The 14533-nt window shown below is 39.2% G+C and overlaps 1 protein-coding gene across 3 annotated transcripts in view; it reads left to right on the top strand.

Annotated features, from left to right (window-relative positions):
* Positions 1 to 14533, top strand: part of PLCL2 (phospholipase C like 2) — a 198011-nt gene that overhangs the window by 61282 nt on the left and 122196 nt on the right. The gene's annotated exons all lie outside the window — the stretch shown is intronic.

The following is a 14533-nucleotide window of genomic DNA, read 5'->3' as shown; positions in this document are numbered from 1 at the left end:
TATCACTGGGATGCCCCACGTCTCTTCCCTCAGAGCGCATGAAAAACCCCATCACCTCTCAACTCCACTGTCGCATTAGCCTCCTAACTGTTCTTTTTCTCTTCTGTATTTGCTTTCCCTGAATGTAGTTGTCACGTAGGCAGAGTGATTTCTGGAAGACGAATCCATTATTCCCTGTTAAGAACCCATCGGCCAAGGCCCTGGCCCAGCAGCATGAGCTAGAACACCTTCCCTGACCCTCAAGACCCCTGTTCCCCTGGCGCGCACCTACTGGGCACGCCGTCCGTGTCAGTCCCCGCGTCACAGTGATGCTCTGATGAGACCAGTGCCGGAAGTGCCGCTAACGCACTGCACGTGCTTTGCCTCAAGCTTTGTGATGTTTGCCTGGCCTGGGATCCCTTTCCTCCTTTCTTTGCTTAGCCCACCTTGCTTAACCTCAGCACGGGCTGCGTCTGCACAAGGCCCTCTGAATCCTGGGCTGAGACCCCACCTCGTCCCCCACGGCACCCCGCCCACTGCTCAGGCTGTCACTGCGACCCGTTTTGAAATGATTAAGTAAAACTGGACAGGGGCACCTGGGTGGCTCAGTCGTTAAGCGTCTGCCTTCGGCTCGGGTCATGATCCCAGGGCCCTGGGATGGAGCCCCGCATCGGGCTCCCCGCTTGGTGGGAAGCCTGCTTCTCCCTCTCTCACTCCCCCGCTTGTGCTCCTGCTCTCGCTATCTCTCTCTCTGTCAAATAAATAAAATCTTAATAAATAAATAAATAAATAAATAAATAAATAAATAAATAAAACTGGACAGAATGGACCGGAAGAGGAAATGCTATTTCACATGTGGGTGTATGAATGTACATAGGGTTGCTGTGTAAACTGCAGGTTTTCTTGAGAGGCAAAACAAAAAAGTGTGAAAAGCACAGATTTGCCTCGCTCTGCTAAAAATATGTTGGTGTTTCCCCAGGGATTGTAAACCCTTCAAGGGTAAGGACTGTTCTTATCCCCTTAGCTGGCATGTTTAGCGAAGTATGTAGTCACATAAAAAGCTTGTTAAATGGAGTCTGCCACTACTTCTCAAAGAAGCAAGGGTGAGGGGAGATAGTGGAGTACATGAATTCCTGGGATGAAGTATGTGATTGTGTGAGAGGCGGCTTCTCGGAGACCAAGTGCATCACTAACTCTGGGCCCCCGCACTGAAGCTCCGTGTCCCGTGGACCAGTTGAATCCTGTATAGGACGGCTCAGGTGAGGATCTGCTGAGGAGAATGCCGGTGCCCTTGTGCCAATGTGTATGAGAGATTCTGTGATTGTTAGTGGGGGAAGGCAGCTCTCGGTTGCTTTCGGGATGCTGAGCTCCACCACATCAGACCGTGAAGCGGCTTTGCTGCGGCCCGGGTAGCCGAGCAAGGTAAGGGCCCTCAGGTGAAAGGTTCCATATAGACTTCCCTGTGCATTTTTCCAGTGGCAGGCCAGAAAACACCCCCCCGAGGCAGAGGAGTGCATCCTTCCCTCCCAGGGGCCCACTGATGCCATTCTCAGAAGCAGCCGCAGGGCTGGAGCCTCGGGTGCTCGCGCAGGCCATCCCCACACTTCCCCCCCTTGTCTTCCCTTGCTGCCCTGCTCGTGGACCTGGACCGCGCGCACATGCGCCACTTTTCCCTTCTTCTGGGTTATTCTGTCCTCTTTTTTTTTTTTTTTTTAACGATTTTATTTATTTATTTGACAGAGAGAGACCCAGTGAGAGAGGGAACACAAGCAGGGGGAGTGGGAGAGGGAGAAGCAGGCTTCCCGCAGAGCAGAGAGCCTGATGAGGGGCTTGATCCCAGGACTCTGGGATCATGACCTGAGCTGAAGGCAGATGCTTAACCGACTGAGCCACCCAGGTGCCCTGTTCTGTCCTCTTTCCAGGCTCCTTGTCTTTCCAGCTCAGCATTGGTCCTCAGTACTCTTACCGCTTCCTCTCATCTGTCCCGCTGTCTTCTCACTCTCTTGTTCCTCCTCTTCCTATTCCATGCCTCTCCTCCACAGCCTTGAAGCAAAGAGTAACAGAAACCACCATAAACAAAGCTTGTTGTCAGGTGACTTCCACTTCTTTGGCCACCCCCACTTCATAAAGGGAAAGGAATCTGTGGTGGTGTTATAGACCACATGTTAAAAAATGATCACAGTCTTCGGGGACCATGCCTTGGCTCACCTTTATCTTTGTAGGGCATAGTGTGGTGCTATGCATGGAGTAGCGAACTCAGTAATAGTTTGCCGTCCAGCTAGGGTGAATTACTAAATATTAAGTATGGCACTGCGATGGCTTTTTGGTGGGCTTGCCCCTAGCATCTCCCCGCTCTCTTCTGTGCCCTGATCTGCCTCCTCCTTTCAGATGTTATTATCAGTGCTTCGTTTTATAATCCTGACATAAATGACTTTGACACCAATGACAATCTTGACAGATTTGATATCATCAAAAATACCAGCTGAATAATCTGCTTGCACTTCTTAGGTCAGACGCTTCATTTGTGAGAAGTTGGTTCTCTGAGTCTAAATGAGTGATTAACTGGGAGTACAGTTATGTTCTGTGCTGGCTCTGAAGCGCTTCCACTCAGATCGCCCCCGGGGGCTGCTTTGCATGTAGTCAGAGCCGCCAGAGAGAGGGGACTCCGGGAAGGCTTGAATGCCGGCCGCTCTGGGGAGCCCGGAAACGCGGGAGGAGGTTGGGCAGCAACATATAAAGGAAATAGCTTCAAGAAAATCTTTCTAGATTGGCATTATTGTTTTTCTACTTTTACAAACAATGCATATTTACTGTAGAAAAAATCAGACGTAGAAAGTTTTAAAAAGAAAGTGAAAATCATCCACTTTCTTACTGTCTCCTTGTTACTGTATATTCATCTAGGCTTTTGAATATACATATAATGTGTGTAACATTTTTTAAAGGTTATTCTGAAATGTTATTGTATTACCTGCTTTTTTTTAAAAAAAAAAAGCTTCACGTAACACAGATATCTATCCGTGTAATCAGTGTAGTCCGACAGCTTGTTTTAATAGTTGCAAGGTGTTTTATTACAGGGTTTTTCTGTCATTTTTCAAACCAACTACATTTAAGTTGTTTCCATTTTTTTAGTGTTATAAAATAAAGGATATTCTAATTAAAGCCTGTTCTAAGAAGCTTGAGTTGAACAAATAATTTGGTCACCTTTGGAATCCATGGCTACTCCTGTAAAAGCATAGAGCTGAACTCGAGGATCTCTTGCGTATCATATTGCAGGTTAGTTTTGGTTTGGTTTATGGTTTCTCATGGCTTCAGCGCACACAGCTTTTGGTGGCAGAGGTGGTGTCGATGGTGGTTAAGGGCATGACTGCTGCAGTCTGAGTGCTTAGATCCAAATCCCTTTTATTCCACTTATGCCTATGTGACTTTGGGCAAGTTGTGTAACAATGTTAAGCCTCGGCTTCCTGCTTTGTAAATGGAGATGATAATCCCAACATTCGAGTGTTGTTGTAAGGATTAAATGAAGTAATGCACCTGAGGTGCTGAGTGCAGTGCCTTACATGTAATAAGCCCTCAGTACACGTTCATTGATCTTTCGGCTGTTGTGATTTCTGCACCTGATCCTCTCCTCGCATCAGAAGTCTACCCATTGTTCAGCAGTGAGCTCGGATGGCTCTCTACCTTTCTACTTGGTTGCGCCAAAAACCTTGGAGTCATCCTTGACCGTTAAGGGATGAATTGTGTCTCCCCAGAATTCATACGTGGAGGTCTTAACCCCCTCAGCGCCTCAGAATGTGACTGTATTTGGAGATAGTGTTTTTAAAGAGGTAGTTAAGGTTCAGTGAGGCCATTGGGATGGGCCCTAATCCAACAGGACTGGTGTTCTTATAAGAAGAGGACGCAGAGAGGGCGCCTGGGTGGCTCAGATGGTTAAGCGTCTGCCTTCGGCTCAGGTCATGATCCCAGGGTCTTGGGATCAAGTCCCACATTGGGCTCCCTGCTCCTTGGGAGCCTGCTTCTCCCTCTGCCTCTCTCTCTCTCTCTCTGTCTCTCATGAATAAATAAATAAAATCTTTAAAAAAAAAAAAAGAAGAGGACGCAGAGATACGCAGCTTGCAGAGGAGAAGACACTGTGAAGAGAAAGGCAGAAGATGGCCATCTACAAGCTAAGGAGAGAAGCCTGAGGAGAAACAGCCCTGTCTACACCTGGATCTCAGCCTTCCAGCTTCCAGGGCTGTGAGAAGAGGAATTTCTGTTGTTGAAGCCATCCAGTTAGCAGAATGTTTGATATTTGTTATATTTGCAGGCTAATATAACACATCTTTTCCTCTTGTACCTGACATTGAATCTGTTAGGAAATCCTCTCAGCTCCCCCTTGGGAATATATCCAGCATCGGATTATTTCTTACCACCTTCCACTGTTATCACCTTGGTCCAAGCCAACATCATCTTTAAACTGGGTGATTACAGCACCCAGAAGGTGTGGCCTGAGTCTTATCATGTTACTCTTTTTCTTAAAACACAGCTCCTGTAGAATTGAGACTTACGTCCGTCCTGTGGACCACGAGTCATTATGTGATCTGGCCACTTGTCACCTTTAGCCTTTTCTCCAACGATCTCTTATCTCCATCTGCTCAGCCACCACCACCTCCTTGCTGCTCCTATACTGGGCACACTGCTGTGCTCATCCCTTCCTTCCAGCTGGAACACCGATCCTGTGGGTATCTGTGGTGCTCAGGCTCATCTCCTTCAGGTCTGTACTCAGGTATCTTCTCAGTCAGCTCTCTCTCGTGGCCTCCCTCTGTCTGTCTGTCTCTCTCTCCCCCCCACACAGGACCCTTGTCTTCCCTTTGTTTGGTTTTACTTATTTTTCTTCATGATACTCACCATCTTACAAGCCATGGACTGTGCTTGTATTTTTAAGTAGTATGTTTTTGTTTTTTCATTATACCACAAGGGCTGAAGTTTTTGTCCATCTTATTCACTGTATATCCACAGCACTTAGAACATTGTCTGGTATGTATTAGGCACTCCATAAATATTTTTTGAATGAATGAATGTTTTTTTGGGGGGGGGGTTCTTTTCCAATCTCCTACTTTTCCTCTGTGCTCCTATAGCTCTGTGTTTCTTGTGGTTCTTTATATATTCTAGATTTACTATAGTTTGTGTGCTGTCTCTCCCCCTGTAGACTGTAAACTGAGCAGAGAAAAATGCCTCAGTTTTGGATTAGGGTATCTGGTGGTACTCTGTATACACTAAGTGCTCAGTAAACAGTAAGTGACGATGCATGGCTACTAACAGCAGTAGCATTCCCATAGCCACCCCATGCCCCATTCTTTCCCCGCTTGTTCCAGAGCAAATTGGTAGGCCTGAGCTCATGCTCCACTTAATAAATGGAGTGGGGGCCTTTGCTAATAGCCTTGCTAATACCCCGCACTGCCCTTCATCCCCTGAAGGCTGATGATACACACCTTCTCTACCGTTCCCTTCTTTCTCCTTCTCTTCTCTCACAGGTGTTCCATTCCTTGTCTTTCTCCCCACCTTTGCTTCAGATCCCTTTTTGGCCAACAGGTAACTGTCCCTGACTAATGAGAACAAGAACAGAGCAGGGCTGGCGTGGAGATGCTAATTGCAGGAGGAACATCAACAACTTGTGGAAGCAGCAAGCTTCTAGTCTAGGTCAAGATCCTTTAAGGCTGACAGGTGGCCTTTGTGGACATAGATTTAAACTGAAGATCGAAAGTTGGCAGAGTCTGGCTAGAAGAGCAGAAAGGGAAAGGGGGTTGAAGCAGAGAGCCCACCTCCTGTCTACCAGTTTTCCCAGCTCCCCAGTGTGCCTGGAGGACCCTTCCAAAGTCCAGCAGAGGAGAGCGTCTAGTCTCCATTCAGTTCACATACTTTCCTTCATGTGCTAGATTGACTAGGTGGATCAAAAGAAAGGTTTAAAAATTATTTTTTATTGAATTTAAATTATTTTCTGTTTGGTTTAATTACTAGCATTCCAGCAGTAGTTTCCCATTTTTAAATGTTGTCCATGCTTGTCATTTCAGCTACATTATGGATTAAATAGGCTCTCCTGGGTTGCTCAGAGATTATAAGCACTGTTTATATTGTAGTTTTTTGTGGGAGAATGAATTTGGAGTTGCAAACAAGTGACTTACATAGAAATGTTTGGAATACAACGTAATGGTGGACGGATTTGTCATAACTGACTTTATTTTTTGTTTTGCTTTAGATTTGGTTTCACATTTTGTTTTTCTAGGCTATAAGTGGAATCCGCCGTGGCCTTTTCCCTTTGATTCTGTAGTTAATCCATGGAGCTAATCAAAAAGTAAAAGCAAGTTGTAAGTCCTATCATAAATAATTTTATTTCAAATTTCCTCTTATCTTATAATATTAAAAAATGATTAGTAGTTCTTTTTCCTCTGCCTTTTAATCAGATAATAATCAGGTAAAACCTTTCTTTTATATTCATTTTCCCACTTAAGATGAGTAAGTGAATAAATACAAGATTAAATGAATGTAACATTATGAATCATTATTATTTTGTATGGGAGCTCAACAAAATTGTTGAAAGAACAGTGAATAAAGATTTTCTTAAACTCTCACCTTTGTGGGATTAGACCACTTACAGGGTGAGCTCCTCAGGAGGAGAGACCATGCCTTTGTCCCTGGAACCACACTCCATAAATAGGGCTGAAGGAATAACTATTTTGAGACAGAAAGCAAGGGCCATCTGCAGAGTCTTTGGGTGGGTACATCTTACCTGTCTGGTATTTTGGCACTTTTGAAGGACAATTCATTACATCCATAGGAAAGAAGTGTTTAAAAACAGAATATTGGGGTGCCTGGGTGGCTCAGTCTGTTAAGCATCTGCCTTCAGTTCAGGTCTTGATCCCAGGGTCCTGGGATCGAGCCCCCACATTGGGCTCCTTGCTCAGTGGGAGCCTGCTTCTCCCTCTCCCTGGGTAGCTCCCCTTTCTCATGCTCTCTCTCTCTCAAATAAATAAAAACAGAATATCCTTCTCTTCAATAATTTTGTCTCCAGTTATTTTATTATTCCAAATAATTATAAAAATTCACTCTGAGTCAGAGTACAAAGTATCTTTGCTACCAAAGTATTCAGTTACCTCAGTGATTGGCAAGATTTAACCATCCTCCCTGCCCCCACCGCTTTCCAGAAAGCCCTTTTATTTCTTTCTCTTTATAAAATTGTAATCAATAAAATAATTGTCGGTCAAGGGTATTTCTCTAGTTACAAAAACTAATTTCTTAAAATTTAGCATTTAAAATAAGGTTAATTTGCAAGTTAATTATGGTTAGTATGATATCAATACTTGTTTCCTGTTCATTATTTTTATAAAATGGCTCGTTTGATTCATTAAGGATTTCTTGTTAGGATGAAGAAAGAAAAACATGTATTTTAATTGTCCTTTCTAATTCTTCCAGCACACTTTTACATAGAATTGGTCAGCTTTAAAAAAAAAAATTCAAGGGGCGCCTGGGTGGCTCAGTTAAGTGTCTGCCTTCAGCTCAGGTCCTCATTGAGCCCTGCATCAGGCTCCCTGCTCAGTGGGAAGCCTGCTTCTCCCTCTCCCACTCCCCCTGCTTGTGTTCCCTCTCTCGCTGTGTTTCTCTCTGTCAAATAAATAAATAAAGTCTTTAAAAAAATTTTTTTTGAGTAGTGTCTGGGTGGCTCAGTGGGTTAAGGGTCTGCCTTGGGGTCAGGTCATGATTCCGGGGTTCTGGAATGGAGCCCCCCCACATCCCTTCGGGCTTCCTGCTCAGCGGGGAGTCTGTTTCTTCCTCTCCCTCTGCCCCCCACCAACTCATGCTCTCTTTCTTAAAAAAAAAAAAAAAAAAAAAAAATTTGACTTATATATGAACATTCATAGCAGCATTATTCATAATACCCAAAATGTGGGAACAACCCAAATATCCATTAACTGCTGAATGGATAAATAAAATATGATACATCCCTACCATGGAGTGTTGTTGGGCAATAAAAAGAAATGAAATTCTGATACATGCTGCAGCATGGATGAACCTTGAAAACATTATGCTAAAGTGAGAGAAGCCAGTCACAAAAGGCCACATATTTATAATTCCATTTATATGAAATGTCCAGAGGGCCAAATCTGTGGTAACAGAAAGTAGGTGAGTGGTTGCCTAGGGCTGGGGTGGGGGTTGGAGGGCAACGGGAGTGACTGTTAATGGGTACAGGATTTCTTTTAAGGGTGATGAAAATGCTCCAAAGTTGATTGTGGTAATGGTTGCACGCCTCTCTGAATATCCTAAAAGTTACTGAAATCATATATTTTACATAGATGAATTGTATGGTATATGGATTATATCTCAATAAAACTGTTACTAAAGATTTTGTTAGTAATTCATCCACTGATTTAATATAATCAGGAATAGACTTTAGAGGTTTACAGTATGGTCAGTTAGATAAATATAATGTATAGTGAGCAAATGAATTTACTGAGGAAAATTCTCAACATCTCTTTGAAACGCTATTCAGTGAGGGTGAATAAAGAATAAATTTTTCTTCCATAAATTTGAAAATATTATTGTACTTATGTACTAGGGAGCAAACCTCAGAGTTTACATGTACTTAAATTTTCATTTAAGGTCTGGAAGACTGTTTGAAATAATCTGCTATGTTTCATGCAGGAACTTAGACTGTTACTGCTGTTTGCTTTAGAGCTGACCTTGCTATGCAGTATCTCCAGGCCATTCGTCATATCATGGTTTGCATAAACCATAAGAGGCAGTTCAGGTAATGCAATAGTTGTGTGAATTTGGGAAATTAAAGTCACTTAATAATTAATTCTGCTTGTATGAAGGGGAAATGAGACATCATTGTGCTGCAAAGAGGTCTCAAGAAAATATTTGTGAAAAAAAAATATTTGGGCTTCCTTTCTTCCCCTTTGAGATGGAAGACACTTTTTTTTGGCATGGGAGATTTGAAACTGTCTAGTGCTGCCCAGGTGAAGTATACTGTTTAGTGCTGCCCAGGTGAAGTGTATTAGGAATAAAACCCATCTTCAAATAGGCAATATTTATTCTGACACATTTTAAAAGTTATTTTTAATTATTAAATAATTTGTGAGTATGTGTCATTTAAAAAAAAAAATACACACATCACAGATTCTGCTAAAATTCCCTTTGACCACCATCCAGTCCCATTTCTTTTCCAGAGAGGAAGCTACTGTTACTGATTTGGTAGGTATTGTCCATGGGCTTCTAGGTCTTTTTCTCTGTATTTCATATATACACATATGTTCCTATAAAAATATATAGTTTGGATTTGTGGTTTCTTTTTAAAAATCCAGCAACATAATAGTATCATCCTGCGTTTATTTTTCTGCAACTCAGTTTTTTTCCCTTTAAAAATAGGTCTTGGAGAGCCTTTTATGCCTGTATGTATAAGGTTTTATACCTTTGTTGCATAACATTTATATGCAACATATATGATGAATAACACGAATATATCATAATTGATTTAACCATTCCCCTATTGATGGTCATTTAAGCTTTTTCCCCTAATTTTTACTGTTAGGAACAGTTCAGCAGTAAAGTCCCCATATAGGACTCCTTGTGAGCATGCATGTGGGAAGCTTTTCTCTAGGGTAGGAAGCAAGAGACAGAATGGCTGGGTAGAAGGTATGCCTGTTTTCTATTCTGAAAATGCCCAGTTGCCCGCCGAAGGTGCCCACACTTGCTCACACTTGACATCATCAGACTTTATCTGTGGTTCAAAACAAAACAAAACAAAAAAACTCCTTGTTTTAATTTGCATTTGCATTTGCATAAGTATTCTTGAGGTTGAACAGATTTTCATGTTTAATGTCACGTTAATTTCTACTTTTGCAAATTACTCTTGTATATCCTTTATCCATTTAAAAAAATATTGGATTGCTTATCTTTTATCGATTGACAGACATTCTTTATATATTTCGACTTTGTTTATTGATATCTTTTGTCAGGCAGAAGTTTTAAATTTAGATGTAGTCCAACGTAATCTTCCTTGGGCTCAGGAGCCCCTCTATGTCTTCCCCATTTTGTTTAATTCTCTGCTGTTGCCATCTTGAATGTCTTGCCTTTTATTTTGCACTCGGCCCCATAAATTATGTTGTTGGTCCTGCTTATATGTTATTTTAGGTTTTAGGTCATTAATTACTCTGGCATATATTTGTGTGTGACTTGTGTGAAAAAGATTTTACTGCATTTAATTTTGTGCTTTTTGCAAACAGCCAGCTAATTATTTCAACACCACGTGTTGAGCAGTTAATCCTCTTCCTATGATTTGGAATACTACTTTTATATTTTGAATTTCCTTGTATTCATTGGGCTGTCTCTGGTGTGTGCATTCTGCTCTGTGAATGTGGTCATCTGTTCATGCACTAGTATCATGCTGTTTTAATTACTGTATCTTCACAGTGTTTTTTTGGTATCTGGTAGGGCAAGACCTTTGTTCTTTTTAAGATTGCCTCAACTCTCTGCTTTAATTTTTTGTATCAGCATGTCACTTTCTTGCAAATTCCATTCGGTGTTCTGTTAGAGATTATATTAAATTTAAACATTGATTTGTGGAAAAATTAAATCTTTTTAATATTGAGATTTCTATCTAGGGACAAGATACATCTCTTCTTTAGTTACTTTATGTTTTTTCAGTAAAGTTTTATGTATTTTTTCTTAACAGTCTTGTATTGTTTTCAAATCATTATTTTGAATGGGATTTATTTCTAAGTTTTTCTGATTGATCATTGCTAATGTATATAAAAGCTAATAATTTTTCTGTTTTGATCTTGTATTTGACCTTGCTGACATCCTTATATATCTAATAGTTTGCCAGTTGGTTCTCTTGGCTCTTCATGTAGACATTTTAAAAATCTGCAAATAATGACATTTTTGTGTCTTTCTTACTAATATGTATGTTTTATATATACTTTTTTTCTTGAGATACTGATTTGGCTAGTATAAATCTTATTCTTCAATTGGGATGCTTCTAGCATTTCATCATTAAATTAAAAGCTTACCATTGGTTCCTCATAGTTTCCCTTTTTCAGGTTAAGGAATATTCTATTTCTGGTTTGTTAAGAGTGTTATCATGAATGTGTTTTGCATTTTATCAAATAATTTTCTCTGCAGTAATTAACACAATCATATGATTTTTCTCTTTTGATTTAATATAGTGACTGCCTTCATAGAATTTTCTCTTATAAAAAGCTCTGTTGTATTTCTGGAATAAACTCTGCCTGTTCTTGATAAATTGATTAGCAGGTATTTTTATTAAGGGCTTTTGAATCTCTGTTCATAAGCGTGAATGATCTATGTTTTTTCTTTTTTGATGTTGTTATTGTCTGGTTTGGAGTATCAGGGTCATGCTAAACCATACAATGCACGAAATCACTTTCGCCCATCCCCTAAATTAATGATTCCATCCAGAATGTCAGGAGGGCTGAATTTGAGAAACTTTGTGTTAGACTCTAAAATAAGCTGAGTAGCTTTCTATTTTTTTCCCCTAAGTTCCTGAATGGTTTATATAACATAGCATTTACCTACTCTTTGAAAGTTTGGTGTAATTTACCTAAAATGATCTAAGCCTGGTGTCTTTTAAAGGGCTAGTGCTTTGACTACCTTTTTAGTTTTTTCTAGGATATAGATCTCATAGTTTTCTTCTTCTTGAGCTAATTTTGATAATTACGTTTTCCTGGGGAATTGGCCATTTTGTTTATTTTTTTTTCTAATTTATCCATATTAAATTGATTATATATTATCTACATTTTTAAAATAATGGTTTTATTCTTTTTATTTTTATAATTCATTTTGCCAGAGATTTTCTTTGTCCTTGAAAATTAACATGTTTTGGTTTTATTGATCAACTCTACCATTTTCAGGGTTTCTTTTGTTTCTTGGTTTTTTCATTGATCAGTCTCTTCTTATATCTTTATAAACTGCTCTTTTCCATATGTTTATCTTATTTCTCTTTTTCTAGCATTTTGAATCAGAAGTTTAGCTACTTAGTTTTTATTGTTCTTATTTTCTACATAGGGATTTAGGGCTATAGGTTTTGCTCAGTGCTACTTGTCCAGCAGCACGCATGCTGTGGCATACAGTGCTCCTCTATGATTCATTTTTTTTTTTTTTTTTACAATTGGTGATTTCCATTTTGATTCATTTTTCCTTTAACCTATAAGTTTTTTTGAAATGTGTTTTAAAATTTCTACATGTATAGGGTACTTTTGATCATGCAGATCTGCCAGATTATTTCACCTGCATATTTTTTGTTTGGGGAATGTTTTTGATTACTTTTTGTGAATATACTAAAGACTAACGCTTATTTAATTTTTGTTCAGACACTCTCCTCTCTAGTTTTCTGTCCTTGATTTGATGGTTTCTGAGAAAAGTATGATGAACGTGTCTCCATGATTACTGCTTTGTCAATCAAATATGCTGATATTCAAAGTCATAAACAATTTTACAAAAAATAAGAAAAGACACATTTCTGGTTTATTTAAAAAGTTCAGTTCAACCATGGTACCTGTTATATCCTAAGGAAGTAAGGAGTCACCTATTTGGATGGGGCTGTAAAAACCTAAGGACTTGATATTATAAAGATATTGTTTTTTATTTTAAAATACAGAGTGAGTCACGGGAATAAAAGGTACAGCATAGAGAATGTAGTCAGTGGTACTATAATAGCATTGTATGGGGACAGATGGTAGTTACACTTGAGGTGAGCATAAAGGATAGAGTTGTCCAATCACTGCGTTGTACACCTGAATCTAATGTAACATTTTGTGTTAGCTGTACCCAAATAAAAAACTTTAAGAATAAATAAAATACAGAACCTGCTCTAACCACTTTTAAGAATCTCTCTTACCTAATGGAATACTCAGAGATGCAAAGACGCTTTTCTACATTATTTGTAATAATAAAAAATCAGAGATAAACATCCAGTAGTAACAGTTAAATGAAGAGATATTATGTGATCTTTAAAAATCATGTATTATAGGGGCATCTGGGCGGCTCAGTTGGTCAGGCATCCGACTCTTCATTTCAGCTCAGGTCTTGATCTCAGGGTCATGAGTTCAAGCCCTGTGTTGGGCTCCATCCTGGGCATGGAGCCTACTTTTAAAAAAAAGTATTTAAAAATCATGTATTTAAAAAAGATATATTATGGGGAAAATTATTGCTGATGTCTTTATTTAACAAAGCAGGATATCAAATAGGATATGGTATGGTTGCATTTTGAGAAAAACAGTATATGTACATTAAATATATGCATAGAGTAAAAGGTTTTTTTAACAGTTACCTCTTGAATTATGGTATAGATAATTTCATTTTGTTCTTTACATTTGGCTATGTTTTCAAAATTTTTGCAGTGATGATTCATTTAATAATGAAATATATATCTTTGGAAACATCTTTTACCAAATAATTTTTTTTTGTCTAGGATGAATGTGATCTAAAATCAGGGGAGCACTAACATTTAATATTGGAATATCCAACTATATAAAGGTAGAAGTGCTTTAAATGATTATGACAGATTCAAGCTAAAATATGTTCAATGACATTTAAAGTAAAATAGTATCACGTGGACAAAGAGTAAAAAGATGATACATTTTGTGTTGGAGAGTGCAAGGGAAAATTGGTGTTCTTATCTGCTGTTGGTTGTAGTGTTAGGCAGCATGTGATGGGCATATTCACAATAGCTTTTAAAATTTTGAATATTTATATCCTTTGACCTAGAAAGTTCTCTGCTAGGAATTAAACTGCAGTATTTCTTATAAAAGTACAAAGGATTCCACCTTTGTGAATTTTTATTCTCAAAAAATTGAGAGAAAAAAATTCTAATATCCATCAGTATGGAACTCATCAAATAAATTGTGCTGATCTAAACAAGGGAATATTATACAAGCCTTAAAAAGAAAGGAGAGTTTTATGGATAATAACAGGAAAAAATGTCCAAGATGCATTGTTGAGTGAAACAAGTCACAAAATACCATGTATAGTAGGATCCCATTTTTGTAAAATAGGATGTATGTGTACACATTCACACACATACTATGTATGTGCATTAAAAATATTTTGGAGAAATATATGTGAAATAGTTAACAGTAATTACCAGTGAGCAAAGGACAGAACCTGAGCGACTTCACTTCATGTATTACTATAATTTTCAATTTTTACAATAAACAAGAATTACTTTAAACAAATTTTGATGAAATAAACAAATTTTAATGAAATAAATTTTTAGGTAAAAAAAGGTAAGAAATAGTGCTGCAATCATTTTTTTTTTTTTAAAGATTTTATTTATTTATTTGACAGAGAAAGACACAGCGAGAGAGGGAACACAAACGGGGAGTGGGAGAGGGAGAAGCAGACTCCCCGCCGAGCAGGGAGCCTGATGTGGGACTCGATCCCGGGACTCCAGGATCATGACCTGAGCGGAAGGCAGTCGCTTAACCAACTGAGCCACCCAGGCGCCCCTAGTGCTGCAATCAGATACTATTATGTGTGTCCTTTCTGTGTGTGGTAATACCCT

The sequence above is a fragment of the Mirounga leonina genome, unplaced genomic scaffold, assembly GCF_011800145.1.
Source record: "Mirounga leonina isolate KUSES-001 unplaced genomic scaffold, KU_Mleo_1.0 Mir_115, whole genome shotgun sequence".
Taxonomy (NCBI): domain Eukaryota; kingdom Metazoa; phylum Chordata; class Mammalia; order Carnivora; family Phocidae; genus Mirounga; species Mirounga leonina.
This window is presented reverse-complemented; position numbering and strand designations above follow the sequence as displayed.